A 15,167-nucleotide genomic window follows, 5' to 3' on the forward strand; every position below is an offset into this window, starting at 1 on the left:
GCTTTCGTGAGGGTTTTCTTGGTCTTCTAGTAATATCTCCTTTAGAACCTGAGTCCGTATCGGAGCTGTCTTCGTCCAGTGCTTTATATTTTTTCGACTGCTCTTCATCTGAGAGCGCAGGGCTGCTGCCTCGTCTGGCATTAGTTTTGTTGATTCCAGTTATTGAAGAATCGTTGTCATTAACCTTAGGAGCAGGGATGTTTGGTTTGGGAAGAGAAGTAGAAGAACGATCAGCATTCAATTCTCTGTCGATGAAAAGTTTGAGACGACGAAGGAATTTAAGGTCTTTGCATCTTTAGATGAGAGAGATCCATCAGCTCCTTCGACGCATTCTAAGTTGGTAATCTCAGTGGCAATAAAATCAATCATTCGATCCATGGTGGAGCGGATGGCAGAGAATGTAGCAACGGGGAAATCAATCAGAGTCTATTGCAATGCCGGCCTACTGTTCCAGCGTCATGCACTCTGATCAGGTTGTTTTGTTTTGTTTCGTTTTATACGGGCGCAGCCCTTCCGCCTGGTTTGTCGAACCCCATGAAGAAAAGCGGGCGCAACCCCCCCCCCAACAACAAACGACACGAGTCGGCGAGCCGGCCGTGTCCAAAAAAAATCAATTTAGCAGATTAACAGAAAGAAAAGAAAATTAGGTTAGTATACTAAAAAGAATAACACTTTACATAAAAACACAAAAACATTTAAGCTGTCCCTGAACCTTTGCATATAAAGTCTTTCTCTCCCTTTAAGGGTAGTTTCCATAAATTGAACGCTTTCAGTATGTTAGCTCGATCAATCAGAGATACCGTGACATGTTTATGAGAATTGATGACTTTCATAATGTCTTGTGCAAATTTTACTCCTTTTTTATAATTTTGAATCATTTCTCTTACACTTCCGACTCCATGTAAGGCTCTTACCCCCCCCCGGTGAGTGTACAACTTTCAATAAAATGAATGCAGTCACCAGCAGTATCACATTTAAGGCATAAATTTACCCCCTGGAGGTGGAATCTGTGTAAGTACATAGGAAAGCGTCCATGCCCTGTTACTAATTTATTATAGTCTTTATCGCAAAATATAGGCATATTCTTCTTAATTATTATATTTGACAAGGCCATGATCTTCTAGGAGACACATTCCATTGATCAGACCAGGTTTTATACATGTGATCTTTCATTTTGCTAATTGTAACTTTTTTAGAATGTTGTAGATCACCTTCAGAGATCCCATCCCCCAGGGCAGCCTCCTTTGCCAGGGAATCCACCCTCTCATTCCCAATGATACCAATATGGGTCTTTACCCAATGAATATTGATTGATATTTTATGTTTTAAATTCAGATAATCATTTTTAATTTTATTCATGATATCATTTTTATGGTCCGGCCGAGAGAGGGCGACGAGTGCTGAATAGGCATCCGAGTATATATGAACTGTACATTTATAGATCAAATTGGATTTAATCCATTCCAAGGCTTTATAAATGGCGTATAGCTCTGATTGATAAACTGAATTATGTTTATCCAGTATGTATTTTTGATAATGGATCTCCAAACCATAAAAATATACGACAAAGGCACATCCCACACCTCCCTCGAAACCGGACCCATCTGTATAGATTTCATATTCGCTGGTAGGCAATACATTGCAATCAAATAAAATACCATGTCTCTGTCTTGGATGAATCGAATTATTGTCAATTTGGGCAAATGCGTTGCTTTCAACCTGGATTCCATCCAGAATAAGAGAGCTTTCTATTGAATATTGTAATAGGAATTTATTGTAGAAAAATTTATAATGAATAGAGAGAGGGAGAACCCCGGCCAAAATACATGCGACTTCAGATGAAACTGTTCTAAAGCATCTAGTGATAATCAGAAGCCATCCTCTTTGTATTGAATCAAGCTTAGTTCTCAACCTGACAAGCTCCCCTGCCCGGCGGCCCCAAGCTCCGATACCGTACATAATCTTAGGTATAATAACATTGTCATACAGATTTTTCAAAATATCACTCTTGACCTGTAAAGTATTAACATTAAATTGAGTCCTGTAGAAATTTAAGATCTTGTCGGTTGCTCTATGGATATTCTTAAAATGTTCTATAAAAGTCAGTTTTTCATCCAGTGTGACACCCAGATATTTAATTGTACTATAAAATTTGATGTTTTTGCCAAGAAATTTAAGTCTTGGATTCCTTACTTTTTTCCCTTCTTTTGGGAAAAAAATTCCACACGTTTTATCCATGTTAAATAAAATATTTTCTTCTTTAGTCCAACTAATTAGAACGTGACTCAATTTCCTGAAATGGGACTCAATTTTATCCAAAGAAACATCATAGATTAAAAATAATAAGTCGTCTGCATAACAATAAGTGGAAATATTAGGTATATTTAAATCCTTGAGCAAATTATTTACAATAAGACCCCAGAACAGGGGAGCGCTACAGGAGCCACTCTGATCAGGTTAGTAAAAGAAGAGTTCCAATAGCACAAAATTAGGAGCGAGCAGATGTACGTCTTACACGTACGACAGTCAAAACTCGAATCGCGCGTCCCGCCCACTGGGTTGGTCTATCTCTTATAAGGTCCATGGTTGAAGGTGATACCCATATAGTTAGGATAAAGGATCAAGGAAGTGCAATTTATGGAGTTCATAGGCAATTACGCCTTTACCTCCACATCATCAAAGGAATTTAGATCATCAAAAAGAGGGGATTGTCAAATAGGGTAAAAATTTTGAGAAGCCGAATGACTTGGAATAAGGGCCTTCACACTGAGACAAAAAAAAAAAAAAAAAAAAAAGGCAAAAAACTCAGAAGTTCTTAATTTTGTGCCGAAAAAAGGGCCAGAATAATTTAGATAGGGGCAGTCATCATAAAATTTTGACCAGATAAATAAAAGGTGAAGTTTCCTTGAACCTTGATAATCGTGTTTAGTTTACGTCAGAAGCGAAGAATACGCAGAGGAGAGCAATCGTTTCCGATGCGCGTTCTTCAGGGGTGGGAGGGAGGGAGGGAGGAACTAACGACTTCTTATAACAGGTAGACGGCTCACCCACAGAGAATTCGTCTGCTAGGATGTCTCCAACATATACCACGTGACTAATGCTCTTGGGGAGTGATAGCTTAGACTGTTCATCGCCAGTTTGGCCCGCTTTTGATATGGCAAGTAGTGCTTTTTATTTCCGTCTCCTAGCAGTCAGCAGACAACGACCTCGAATTAGGTTGTTCGATTTTTTACAATTATATTTAGATATAACTTAACCCCTTTTCCCCTGAATATTTTATCTATATTTTTAATAATCGCTTTAAATTATTTGCACCATTGTTTAAGATGTTTAGGTTAAATATTTTAGGAAGAAAATCTAAAATAAATAATAAAAAATGAAATGGAAACTTTAATTTGAATAACGTTAAAAAATTAATTGCACTACTGTTATAATATTTGAGAAGGTAAAAAAATCTCGTTTAATTTTAATGCATTGCATCCTAAAGAGACAAAGAAAATCACATTGTATTACATGTATATACTTACAGATTGTTGACTTTCAGCTGGAACTATAAACTATTACTGTCCAAACTTAATATAGTTTATGATACAAAAAGATAAATTATACTGAATTAATTAATTAAAATTATGTTTACTTAAATATATGAAAGTAAAATATTAAAGAAAAATATTTTACTTTCATATATTTAAGTAAACATAATTTTAATTAATTTAAAGTCAGAAATAGTTTTTGGAAGAATTTCATTTACTTTTGACCTTGCATTATGGAAATGTAGGATAGTAAAGAATTTTTTATTTTTAAAAAGATCTTTATTAAGTAATTGATTATGCCCATTTTATTCAGTTACTTGCATATTAAAGTGCTTATAAATTCAGCAATGTCCAGAAAATAATTTCATGCAAACTTGGAAGCTACTGCCTTAACTGTACATTAAATTTAGTAAGATTTCATATTTTGCAGATCAGCTGTAAAATGTACATTTTCAAAATAAAATTTTCTTTCTGAATTATAAATTCAAACATGACAATACATATTCTATTTTATTCCTGTATCCCAATTAAATAAACACATTATGAAAATGTGCATTTAAATATAGTATTTACTATAAAGTTAAGTGGCTTAATTACAAATAAACACTCAAAAATTAAGTAAAACAAAAATATACTACTTATCATGAACACTAATCTTTTAAACGTGAGCAGAACGCACGTTTTGAATAAAAAGTTTTCGCTCTTCACCAGCTGCAAAGGATCCAACTTGCATCTGATGAAGAAATAAACCTTTTCGATTGAAAAGCATGTCCTGCTCAAATTTTAAAAGTTTGGTGTTCATACAAAGTAGTATATTTTTATTTTAAGTGGATTAATGCTTTATTTTATTTATTAAAATTATTTATTCTAAAGTATATCAAGAACAAGTACTAAAAATCACCTACTCAAAATGGTAGTCAAGTATATTCCAAATTTCTTATTTTTGATATGTGAATAAGTAATGAGCTTTTTAAAACAAAAACACACAATTTGGCCAAAATATAGAAACTAGTTATTGTTATATACTACATGAATAACTTTATGAAATACAATAATGCAATATAATATGAAATACAATAATAATAACCTCTTTTTTCCTGAATATTTTATCTATATTTTTAATAATCGCTTTAAATTATTTGCACCGTTGTTTGTTGCACCCTATATATGGCTCTGATATGAAAAATTTGACTTATCAAACTTTTTTTATTTATTATTATTATTTTTGGAGATGGTATATATTTTTAAAAAATTAGCTTGTCGAACCATTGAAATCTTTATACATATATAAAGAATGTGATATTTACTTTTAAAAAATGAATACATAAAACAATGTAAATAAAATACAAACTACAAATTAAAAATACATACTTTTATTTTTAAAAATACAGGACTTGAATAAAACTTAAAATATTATTGTCCCTTAAAAAGTGTAATTTTTGTGTTAACACTACGTACGTTTTTGTTCTGAAGTTTTTCTGTTTCAACTTTACCTGCATAGTACAGTCGTATTTTCAGGTATTCAAACAGAATGGCTTTTATCAACTTCTATGGTTATCTAAAGGCTCATTATTTAAAATATGTTCATGCATGCCTAAAAATATATTTGGAGAGTTTTCTATTATACATTTAACACTATCTGAAATTAATGAAGCCATAATGTTTTTTTGTTTAAGTTTTCCAGAAGCTTGGGTGGTTCGAAAAGATTTCTCAGCTGCTCTACATATCTTCACAACACTACCAGATGGAACTATTAATCCTCCCCTATTTTTTCTACCTAATAATTTACTTTGTGTATAATCAACTGTTAAACCAACATGAGACAGAGAATATATACAAGTATCACACTTTAATGCATTTTTCAATTTTTTAACAACACTACCAGCAATGTATGCAACAACATCACTAACAAAGTCTGAGAATTGTTTACAGCTTGTTAATGCAAAAGAATGATCTTCAGTAACACAATTCTCAGAAAAAATAAAATCACCTTTAAAGGTATCTGTGGAGTTGAAATTGATTGACTTCAAGTACATATTAGTGGAACTGCTCACATTTAAAATATTTGTATCGTCTAAAACGATGCAATTTGCACTACCTGATGTCATTATGTGATGGTGCATCAGTAAGCGAACATATGCTGCTTTAAATTGTTTTGCAGTAGGGTTGTTGTTGTGACCACCTTTTGTGCGTATGGCACTGAAAAATAACTCAAGGTGGTCCTGTGATAATTTGTATGTCAGGAAAAAGTTTAATGGGTGAGGTGAAATTTCACACAGCTCAATATATAACGATTTAATACTATTGATGCAAACTAAAAATCCTAAAAATCCTGTTTTCCTGTTGCTATGCAATATGTATTCTCCCATTTTACTTGTTCTTAAGTTTTTTATGTATTCTTGTGCTGTATTTAAGAAATTTAATATAGTATCTTTATTTTGGGGCTTAATTGGAGATTTAAAATCTTTACTTAATAGGTTTTTGCTGTTTAAGATGTCAAAAAGGCTATTGAATATTTTTAAAAATTTTATGGTTGGAGCACAGCCAATGAATGTGGGGTGTTTTAAATCGTTTTCTAAATATAAAAGAGCATCAGCAACACTATTACTGAGAACCTGGGCTGCAAGTTTAACCTTCATTTTTTTACAATACCATTCTATGTGCCATGCCCATAACTTTGTTGCAGCATGAAGGCCTTGCTCCTTTTGAAATTTTTCTAAATTGATTATATGCTCCCACAAAATGAAGCCACTGTCACCATCAACAATGGATCCTTTTGATACCAAGCAATTTCTAACAAGCTTCAACATATGGCAAGGATCCATTATGACATACACATTGTCTCCGGTGGCAGGGTGTGGAAAATAATTGATTAAATTATTGCTTTGTAAATTTGCACCTAATGCATTTGCAGTTGCAATATTGCTACTGCAACCATCAAATGTCAAACTTATAATTCTAATGCCAGTCTCTTGAAGATAATGAAGGGCCTCATTAATAAGATTGGCTCTTTCTAGAGCATTTAACCCATTTATCAAAAAATACGAAACTGGAACCTTCCAGCTTCCATTAATGGCATTCACCATGAAAACTAAAGCCTCTTTTGCATGAGGCAGCTCATTATCATCTATGTCAGTACCTAAGTCAACATATCCAGTAAAACGAGTTCTATCCCATTCAATATGTTGTCGTATTGCCATTTCATCGACAATAAGAGCTCCATAAATGGTTTTGTTTATCTTTAAAGCTTCTTCTGCTTTAAGTTTCAATGATTGTAGGGCTTCCTTCGTAAATCCAGGAGAACCACTAACTTTACCATACCACCTTCTTAAAGTAGAAGGATGGGGAAGACTGTCGTTGAACATTTGTCTGACATAATTATATGCTTTTGCCGAATAAAAATTTAAAGTCATGGCAAATGTTCGGAGGTCTTCTGAATATTCAGCTCTTGAATTACTACATTCAAGTCTTTCTATGAAGTCCCCTGCAGCTCCAGACAACTAGAGGAAGGGAGCAAAAAAAAATTAAGATTTTAATATAATATTAAACATAAAAATTTTAAATATAATATAATAAAACATAGATGAGTTTTAGCAATAACTTATAACAATTTTATGTAATGGTCACCTCAAAAATATTTAAAAAAACCTACAGATGCAATATTTTCATGACACTAATGGAAATACAACCTGTGACATTGATTAAGGAAATGACATGCAGGATGCAAAGAATTACTTGATTAGACATATATTTCTGATTATTACATTTTGAAAATTCTCAGCAAGTATTCATTATATCTTAGGGTGCATGATAAGGGGCCATCCAAAAATGATGTCACGCTCTGATGGGGGAGGGGGTTTGTGCAATTGTCACAAGGGGGAAGAAGAGTAATAAAAAGTGTGACATCACACACATTTTGGTTAAAAAACAGCATTTAAAATCAGCTGATTAAATTTTGAAATTACAAAAATTGAGGGTATTTCTTTCTATTGGGGCTAAAACAACTTTCCTGGGATTAATAAAAATTCTACTGATTCTTACTAAATGATTTAGATCAGCATTTCCCAGCTTTAAATCAGAAGTGAAAGTATATGTTTATGTAATAGCCTGACATTTGGCAAGGGAAGGAGGATAAAAAATTTTATGAAAATGTGCAACATCATTTATGAATTACCCCTAAATTAAGTTATAGTTAAAAACCAAAACTATAGTTAAAAGCACAATTTCTCTGGGAAATGATGGATAAAATAATTGTAAGAGAGATACAAAACTGGATATTGTAAAAATTTGTTAAGCTTACCCCTAAAATTGTTGACGCTGAATCAGATATTAAATTCTGAGTTTTTAACTCAGTCAGCAGCTCGTCTAAAGAGGCCACACGCTTCTTCAGTCTTTTGTTCTGTTTATCTAACAATTTAATTTTTCTTTTCATGCTGATATTTTGCTGCTGAGCTATTTCAAGAACTTTTTTTGCTTTACTTGGAGATGTAACATCCTCATCATTAAAATCTCCCAAGTAATGCAGCCGTTTCCTTCTTTCAGGAGTTACAGATGTACTTGCTGAACCTACAACAAACAGATTTCAAGACGAAATATTAAATATAAGTGTTATATTAATAATAATTATTATTATTTATAAATCATACTCATATGGAGCTTAATAACGCATTTCAGTAATTTTATGGCTAATAATTTGATTTGGTGTGGAGGAAAAGGATTATTTTATTTGTGTAATGTCTTTCTGAGAGGAAACAGAATTAAAAGTTATGAAACATGAATATTTATAGCAAGCAAGGAGATTTTGAGGGTAATTTGCCATCTTAAATTAGTAAAAAATAAATAATGGGTTTTTCTTCACAAGCTTTCAATACCTTGCAAAATATTAGAGTTCAGGCAAGATGTTGTAGATATAAACTAAATTAGTTTTAAAAGTTCCCATAATCTCAGATTACTTTATCGTGTAATAGTTCAAGTGTTTTAGTTGCTTTAATTAGAAATTGCATAAAATTTTCAAGCTAAGTTCATTAAATTTAATTTACAAATGAAACTGAAACATAAACATAAATAAAAAAGTAGGCTAAAAGTAAATTACAAGCATTCTGGAAATTCTAAACTGAATATAAGTCTAGAATGCAACAAAATTCACCTACTTACAAAACTATTTTTCTCTTTAAAAATGCTATTTAACATATTGAAACCAATACAATTAATAGAATTCAAAGAAAAAAATTACTACATCACAGCATGTTATGTTAGACTTAATCAAAGTACAATTTCTTCCGCGACTCTCTCTCACATACATAAATAAGTATGTTAAGTACATGATACTGAAATTGAAAATAGAGCATCACTTACTTTCTGAATAGTGCATAGACTCTTCTGGATTGGGCTGAAGTGGCTTTTTTGACGACTTTCGCTTGTAAACATTTTTTTGTAAGTGAGAATGGAAATTAAATAACGTTGGAATTGCTGTGGCCTTTAACCAGGTGCCTCCAAACTTTGTTCTATCGAAGCAGTCTGATGTAAAATGTTTCGAACATAACTTTGAATACTTGGTTACTCTAAAGTTTTCTCGCCGCAGTTGTACTTCCCATTGTTTTTGCCTTTCTGGATCTTTAGGGAAACTATAAATGAAAAAAAAAAAAAAAAAACTTAATTGTACTAAAGTAGCAAATGAAGTATTAAATTACACACATATATGTATTCCAGGTCATACAGGTATACTGCAGAAGAATGGTAATTTTTCAGAATCATTTAAGAATTCTTTAAGTACATGCTGAAAAATATCATGAAATTTTAAAAGTGTAGTAATTTTTCATTGGAAAGAAATGTAAATATACCTACAATTAGAGTCAAAACAATAATATAATTGTCTGTATATGGGAATGGCATTTTTCCCTTTAGCCTTTTATTACATGAGAATTCTTATTTCGTGATTCTGTATTGGAATGGAAATCAAAGGGTCCTTTTGGACCACCTTAAAGTTCTCTTAAAATTATTTTACAATAGTACGTACATTCAAAAACACAATTTGTAATACATCAAATTACAGGTCAAAAGGTGCCTTCTAGAGAAAAGAGGGTCAAGTGAAATTTAAAAGAAAATGAGTCACTTTCAAATTAGATTGTTAATGATGGGAAAAATTTGTGCTCAAGGCAATGCTGAAAAAAGTTAGTTTGATTTTGTCATCAACAATTCTTTCTTAATAAAAATCTATTAACAAAATTATATTTCACTGCATGCAGGTTCAACTTCTAAAATGAGCACCACCTCTCTTTTCTTGAGATTATATTACTGAAACATAATAATGCACTCTCTTTTCTTGAGATTATATTACTGGAACAAAATAATGCAATCTTAATTACTGATTTCCACACTCATGTGTATGTCATGGGGGGATGAATACATCTTATTAACTAACTTATTAACAAATATTTTATATTGAATATGTATCAAACGGTAACAAACTTCAACTCAGTATTTATTAATAGGATCAAAACGATATTACAGTTAAAAATTCTCTCACTCTCCTTTTTTTTTTTTTTAAAATACTATTTAAAATATGGTTAAGTTTTTTACATCACATTTTTTCAATTACATTAAATTTCTAACAGCATCGTAGATGAGACAGAATTATAACCCAGATTATTTTTATTTTAACTGATTTTATAGAAAATAATGATACAGCATTGAGCTCTATAAAAGTAATCTGATTTTTAAAATAATGCTGTTTAACTGTTTATGTTCAATGTTGCATGAATCAAGATCTTCATCTTTTTTTTTTTTTTTAACAAAGTAAACATATCGCACAATCTTTTCTCAATAATTTAATGCTAATAACAGCATTTTTCTTTTTTTATCGCAAGCAGTAATTGTTTATGAAATCAAAACGCGTACGACTTGGCGAAAAAAAGTTAACGCCAATTGGCGCAGCTTTCTATTTCAACGGAATACACGGAAAAAACATATAAAATTCAATTATTTGTAAAGGATGAATCCAGTAAATAGTGTCACAGTATTTAATATACATTTTGATGCTACTAATACATGCTGAAAATGTCATATACAGCGGCAATTTTCTTGTACAATATGGCTGAAAATTTCCAACCAATTCAACAGAGATAGTAAAACGACAGAAATACTGAAAATAAAATAATAAATCATGCAGTTTTAACTTACCTATGAAAGGTTACAGGTCCTCCTTTCACGAAACTTTCTTTACATCCATAGGTGCTACAGCGAATAACCATTTTTACTTAAATTTTATGTGACCAAGCAGAACAGCAGTCTTTCGTCCCATAGAAAGCAATGTAAAGTATTTCCGGACTTTCGGAATTCGCGCAGCAGTCACATGACACTAATGTTGGAACCGGTTGAAGGTTGCAATAAGCTCTCTACCAGTATATTATCTCGTTGGGAGGAACCTGGTTACAGGTCGAAAAAGTAGTTCTGCCAGTGATCAGCTGGGAGGGAGAAGTTTCGTTTTTGACCGCTATTCAACGCGGTATTTAAAAGCCCAAAAATGACGTTGTTAAACGCCTGAAAGAGTTCCTTCTTAAAGGAAGAAAAGAGCTGTATTTAGAAATCTTTATCAGTTAAAGGCTATTCAAAAAGTTAAAATAATTTAATTCAGTCCTTTTAGGCTCTGATGTTTCTTATTAAAGAAACGTTAAAGTGGGTTCCTCAAGTTAATGCTGTGTGCATTCAGAGTCGTAGCTAGGGTTTTCAGCGCCCAGGGACAACTGAAGATTTCGCGCCCCCTACTGCTTGCCAAGGATGGAAAACATTTAATTCTAAAATGTCGTAACATCAGTTTGGCGCCCCTTGGATTCTGCGCCCGGGCACAGATGCCCCCCTTGCCCCCCTCTAGCTACGCCCCTGTGTGCATTAAAGAACTTTAGAAGCGGGGGGATTAAGGAACGAGAGGTAGTTATTCACATGGCCGTCAGTGCGCTCATTCCTAGCCCGTTTAAATGGGACAGCTGAATATTCCGGGTAAGAACCGCTCGGGGTCTTTTCCGGGAATAAGCAACATATACGGGTAGCATATGAAGCACAGGATTAGCAACATGTTGAATATTTTTGAAAAATTTTTCCGAAAGTCGCTGTATAAAGCGATTAATAGGCATAATTTTGAGGTCGTTATGAATCTCTTCGTTCCGTACAAACCACGGAGCTTTTAGTATTTGCCGAAGCAATTTGGATTGAAAAATTTGAACATGTTTTCTGTTAGTCAGTGCAGAAGGGCCCAGATGAGACACGCATGTGTAAGAACAGGCCTTATCATAGATTTGTAGAGCAGGATTTTGTTATCAAGTGACAGGTCGCTATTTGTAGCGAAAAAGGAGCGTAAGGTGGTTTTGACAGCTGTTGCACTCGCTATGATTTTGCAAATGTGAGGCTGCCAAGTTAATTTTGAATCTAGTAAAACATTTAAATATTTATAAGAAGAAACCCAGGGAATGGGTTCACCGAAGAGGATTAAATTAGGTAAACTTGGGATGTTTCTTCGGATGTACATAGTGGCAGCACATTTTGCGACATTAATTTTGATTTTATACTGACCGAGCCAGAGTTCTAAGGCCGAAAGTTAACTCTGCAATTGGGAGATTACCTGGAGGGTGTTAGAATGTTGTGAAATGATGGCTGTATCGTCTGCGTATAATGCAAGATCGATATTTGGGGCCTTAGGAATATCATTTACATAAAGGTTAAAGATCGAAGGTTCAAGGAGACTACCTTGAGCTACGCCGGCATAGATTGGACGGAGAGGAGAGTTCGTGGTTAACTCGCACGCGGAAACTGCGTCCGGTCAAGTACGAGTTAATAATTTTAATGAGATGAGCCGAAAAACCAAGTCGCATGAACTTGTAAATAATTCCGTCATGCCAAGTCCTGTCAAAGGCTTTGGCAACGTCGAAATAGATGATACCAGTTTTCTCTCGCTTACGAAAGCCTTCATGAATGAATTCCACTACACGTAGTAACTGGTGTACTATGGAGTGTTTAGGTCGGAAGCCGAATTGTTCCGGATTAATAAATTTTGATCCCGAAAGAATTCATTCAGGCGATTAAGTAAGACAAACTCATAGATCTTTGAGAGAGAGGATAACAAACGTTTGGGTCTGTAATTGACGGGTAAGTTTAAATTTTGTCCCGGTTTTGGAATAGGGACGACTGCTGCAATTTTCCAACAGTCAGGGAAATAGCTTCTCCTAAGTATTAAATTTATAATTACCGTGATCCAGATGATAAACATTGGGGGGAAGTTTTTGATCATGCGATTCGAAATAGAATCTATGCCCGGTGCCTTGTTAGGTTTCAATTTGTCTATGAAAACCATAACTTCAGTAGGATCCGTAGGTCGGAGTTCAGTAGCGATGGGTTGTGTTAAAAATTCTTTAAGCTGTGCTTGTATGCGCCCCTGTGTAACCGGGCGGTTACAGTAGGAGGCGTGATTTGGTGTGAATTGAGTTGCAAGGCTGTCAGCAATGACTTCAGCCTGAGTCAGTGTAGGCCAACTGTGCGCCATCGGCCGTTTGAAGGGGCGGAATGGGTGTTTTATGTTTGCGTAATCGGGCGGCTGCGCGCCAAATCGATTTGTCTTCAGTCGTTAGGGACTCAATGTATGTTTTCCACTCCGCTTGTTTCAGTAAGCGGGTTTCGGTCCTTATCTCGTTCTGCATCTTGCGAAACTGGGCACGGATATTTGGATCTCGTGACCTTTGCCAAGTTCTTCGCAAGTAGTTCCGCTGCTTAATTTTGAATTTAGTCTCAGGTGGGAGCCTAGCACCTAAGTGTTTAAGTGGTTTTGAAGCCGCAGCTATCGCTTCTTTAAGTACAGACTCCAGACTTTTAATATACCTGTCAAAGTCCGAATTGCTGGAAATTTTGATGGGAGGGAAAGCAGTTTTTTCCAAAATAAATCTAAAGTCGTTCTAATTTGTTGAGACTTGCTCCTCTAATTTTGAGTATCGATTTTGAATATTTAAGGTAATCAAGACAGGGTAGTGATCAGAGTCCAATTCCTGAATCACTTTTATCTCATGCCAAAAAATATATTATAAAAGGCAGCCAGATCAAGAACAGCAGGGGACCCTCTTGCAGGGTAGTAAGTCGGGAGGGTAGGAGCTATGATCTGAACATGGTTACTCTGGCACCATGAATTTAGACTAATACCATACCTGTTCCTATTTGGACAAAACCATGCGGTATGGCGCGAATTTAGATCACCAGCAATAATTAGGTGATTTGAAACATTCAGAAGTTTATCAAAGTCACTGACAGGAAAAGTTGGCCTTCCACGTGCTGTTGATTGTGGAGGTAAATAGGCTGAGACTTTTGTCAGCGGGGGAGAATTTTGAAGGAAAATTTTGATGATAGTCGCTTTTAGAGTATTTAAATCAGGGGACGGCATCATATGATGCTTTAAGGAACGCTTCACATAGATACAGGTGCCACCACTGGGATTTCTGCTCTGTGACAGCCTGTCAATACAGTAAATGTCATAATTCCTAATTTTGGGAGTATTCCCTGGGGTGAGGTGAGTCTCTTGGACTAATAACACGTCAATATCATGCTCTACTATAAAATCACGAACTTCGTGAATTTTTTATGTTAATCCATTGGCATTCCATGTGCCAATGGTCAGTTCTCTGATGGTATTTGAACTGTTATTCACATAATTGAATTTTAGGCCGTTAAAAAGAGGTTCATCACTGAAAAACAGAAGACATGGGTCTAAAAATGCCGAAATTAACTTGAAAGCTCAACATAGCTTTCATACAAATAAAATGCCCTCATTAAAGCATCTGCTTGCCTGAGTTTAGGCATTGCTTTTTTGAAGGCAAGAAGCAGAATATGCTTATCTACCGCTGGGTCGCGGGAGATTTCGATTAAGCATTTTAGTGTAGATGAGAAGACATCATCGGAATCATTGCTACACTCTGCTGTGGCTGATACTGCTGGGGCTGCAGAGGCTTCTGCAACCGGCAGTCTTGGATTCGTGGATTTGAATCCGTGCTCGGTGGTGTTCTTCACCATCTGTGCATAAGATGGTGAACTGACGTTGCATGGGGGAGCAGGTATGGGACGTCCTGTCTCAGCGGTTGCTGTGGGCTTAAAAGAACCCTGTGGGGTGGCTGTCTGTGCAGCTGCCCTATTCTTAAGCGTGAGATTTTTACCACGAGCCCGTTTATTACCTGGGTAGCGGGGACAAGATTTATAAGAAGCAGGATGATCTCCACCGTAGTTGCAGCAAGTGGCAGGTACTTCTAAGCCTTTGGTACACTCACGTGCCCAATGGGGTCCAGAGCATCTGACACAACGGATTGGAAGGGTGCAGAGTTCCGAAGAATGGAAAAAGCCCTGGCACCGAAAGCACTGAGTAGGGCCCTTGCGGCCGCGGTAACGCTCAATGCTGATCTCTGTGCCCCACATGTCAGTGACGGCAAACAGATGATCGAGGAAGGGGTGTGGGATGACTTGTAAATAAACAAGTGGCATTGGATGTCTGGAGCCAGGCTGAGTAAGCCGAACGATGCGATGCACTTTAAATCCCATCGCCTCAACTTCCTCTTTGATGTCCCCGATGTCTGTTTCAACAGGGAGGCCTCTGATAACAATTTTGACTGG

The sequence above is a fragment of the Stegodyphus dumicola genome, chromosome 1, assembly GCF_044657685.1.
Source record: "Stegodyphus dumicola isolate Sdum_Otavi_A_Nest chromosome 1, ASM4465768v1".
Taxonomy (NCBI): Eukaryota; Metazoa; Arthropoda; class Arachnida; order Araneae; family Eresidae; genus Stegodyphus; species Stegodyphus dumicola.